The sequence below is a fragment of the Physeter macrocephalus genome, chromosome 1, assembly GCF_002837175.3.
Source record: "Physeter macrocephalus isolate SW-GA chromosome 1, ASM283717v5, whole genome shotgun sequence".
Classification (NCBI taxonomy): Eukaryota; Metazoa; Chordata; class Mammalia; order Artiodactyla; family Physeteridae; genus Physeter; species Physeter macrocephalus.
Genome location: NC_041214.2, coordinates 125,940,658 through 125,944,112, shown reverse-complemented (window position 1 = coordinate 125,944,112; position 3,455 = coordinate 125,940,658).

The window sequence follows — 3,455 nt, the reverse complement described above, 5'->3', positions numbered from 1 at the left end:
TGTCGCTATTTGAATTTTGCATGGAATATTAACTAGACCAAGGAAGAGCATAGTATAATTTAAATTCTGTCTTGGTAGGCAAAATACATGACTAAACTGGGATGAAAGATAAAAGGTCCCTGCATCAAGAGAAATTTAAAATGATACAAAAATAGTGAGACTCAGATATAGTTTTGGATTAGACTGCTACTCATCAATTTGTTTTCTTCTATTTTTTTTTTTAAATTTTGTTTGTCCAGTTCCTTATGGACTGTATTACCTTTCAACTATTGGTTGTATTTATAAGTCTGAAGTTTTAGTATAAATTAGTTCTGTTGCCTAAGGTTACCTTTAAATGCCCCTTAATTGTGTGGTTCTTTTGACACTTTTCTGGACGTAATCAATCTTCTTTCCCCAAGAGTTGTTAGATTTTCATTCATAGTTGATGCTAATCAAATTACCTGGAGTTTAAATGATGGCTGAATTCTTTTGATACCCTATTGCTTATTAACTAAATATTATTTAATTAATAATTAATAATTATTCTGGTAAAGAATAGTTTAAGACAGTTATGATTCACCTGTATGTTGTTAGCATTTGTTGGACATAGTATAAATCACAAATAAATAGAAATATTCGTGGGATTATACAGATACCTTGATTAGTACATTGAAAATACCAGCAACTGTAATACAACCCCTGGATAACATTAAATTAGTTCTAATGAGTGATTTAAAAGTTAATTGACTACTTTTATAACGGTAACAAATGGAAAAATATATTACATTGCCCAAGCATTTTTCAAAAAGTTAATGAGGCAATAAGAGCTATGTAAAGCAGGTAATCATTTGTTAATTGATCTGTTATTAGGATTATATTAAACCTGGAGTAATATATTTGCTTCCAGATTTCTTTAAAAAGGACAAGGTGGCCACACCCTTCCTGAAAAATCTTTAGTCTGTTTCTTAGGTAACCACTTAGCCATTTATTACAATAGGGAGAGTAGTTGACAGATCATTAGTGAAATAAATAAATGATCTCTATGAACTCATATCTATCTACATGTACTGACTGTCTTGTGATGTAAGAATACATTACAGCCCTCAATAGGCATGCCTCCAAACTGTTTGATGGGAAGAGTGTTATGCTGGGGAAAATAAATGCAAAGAAAAATTACCACCCTGTGAGAATTAATTTGATTTGATTTCATTTGAAAATTTCTAGATATATTCAGCAGGATTCCTCAGTGAAGCCCACATGTGAGTTAGCTAGCAGAATGAATGGAATAATTCACCTTTCAACATTACTTTGTTGGCATCCTTCAAACATTAAAAACTATTAGGATCCATTATAGTGCTTTTACCCCTCTCCCACCCCAACTCCATATTTTAGACCTAATTATTTCTACGAACAGGGATATGTTTTCAGATATTGCAATTATAATAGATTCAAACTCATCTACAAACCAATGTCACTTTCCTTTCCTTTCATCATATAATTTGTTCGGGATATCTTTCCTCTCAATCCTTCACTTGAAATCTGTAGTGCCTTTTTTTGTGATTTGTCTCTCTTCTTTTCATACACTTTTCAGAAATACTTCCCCCATAATTTTCACATAAAACAAAACAAAAATAACCCTTTTTACTGTTTGTTTTAAAGCTTGACAGAGCAATAAGATCTGACCTGTCCAAATCAGACATGCTGTCTTCTTCCACCCTAACAAACAAGAGCATATTAATAATGTAGTGAACCAGTAAAGATGAATGCCTGATTAACTCCTTGGCCAGAATTAATTACAACAGAAGCAGTTGTTCTTACAACCTAAATTAGAGCTTGTAAATGATATGGGTAGTCAATGAATTACTGTTTCTGATATGGTGTTCAAGAATGTGCATTACATGTCTCTTATTCATACCAGTAACAGGTTATCCAGTGGTGATGAGATTCACATTTCTAACATATATTTGTGTATAATTATACTAGCCATTTTTTTAATTAAAATTGAAATGAGTCAGTCAGAGTTATGGATTTTTATTTTATCTCCTGTGGGCAAGGTAGCTATATTGTTAATTCTTATTGCTTTTTGTCCCTAGTTATTTAAAATCTAGGACTGTTAGTGTCAGACTGAACCTGCAGTATTAAAATTAAAATATTTTATGATATATCATAAAATAAGAGGAACCAGTTATTTGGAATAATTATTTTTCTGTGTTCCAAGAACTGCTTAATTTTCTCTTCCAGTAGATTCTTCCCTACATCTTTTTTCATGAGGATATTACTTAGTTCAAAGGAAGAGAAACATTTTTATTGCTTTTCTGGACATTTATCATTGCAGTCCCTTGTGGAAATAGTGAAGAAAATTTCTCACTAGTTCCCTTATTTAAAAACTTTTTTTTCAGTTCATTATGATTGATTTTGTGCTATTGTGCCATTTTTATGGCTGTCCCTAAAGTCGTCAACAACTACCTATGTCCCATCTAACATACTTCTGACAGCATACTATCAAATTTTTTTGTTTAGTTTTTACAAGTTCTCTTTTTGTGTTTTTATCATTTATTTTTTCTTATGCTGAGTGATATATGGGTCATTAGGTTATTTGTGATATAAGATGACCAATGTGGGTTTTGATGGTACCTTTTCTATTGTATGATATTCTCTCTTTCTAAACATTTTAAAGTAAAGTAAAGTAGAAGTAAACAGTCTTCTCTTTCTAAACATTTTACATGTAAAATATATACATATATATTTTTTCAACATTTTAACAATGACTTTGAAACTCAAAGGGAAATAACAATTAGTACTTTGTACATGTTCTTATGTAAAATATATATTGGAAGTTTTTTATTTAGTGATTTAGAGGATTTGAGATTAATAGTCACTAATGTTCAAGAATTTATGGAGATGAGTACAATTTGTTGTGAGTTGACATGTTCTGTACCTAGTTATTCTAACTTTATTTTTTAACCTTAAAAACCTTTCCACTCAAAGATGTTTTAGACTTGCAAGTTTAAACATTTTACATATTAGTGTTTTTCCGTGATTTCCTCTTCTGGTGATAGGGAACTAGGTAGCTAGTACATACTCCCCGCTGGGAACAATGAGAAACTTCGGTAAAATATATATTAAAACAATTTCATTGCAGTCATGTTAGTTATATCTTGTTGTATAGCAAGCTAACCCAAAACTTAATGGCTTAAAACAGCAACAATTTATTTAATTCATGATTTTGTGAGTAAGGAATTTTGAGTGTCATTCCGCAATGAACCACGTTTAGCTGAACTCAGATATCTTTAAGGTGATGTTCCTTGTAGCTGCTTGGCTTACTTGCCTTATTTGGAATGGCTGGGATGACTGGAGTCTCCCTCCCCAGAGTCTTTCACTTCCCAGCAGAATAGCCTGAGCTTGCTCATATGTTGCTTGTAAGGCTCCCATGAGCAGCAATAGTAGAAGCTGCAAGAAACTATTGAGTCTTGGGC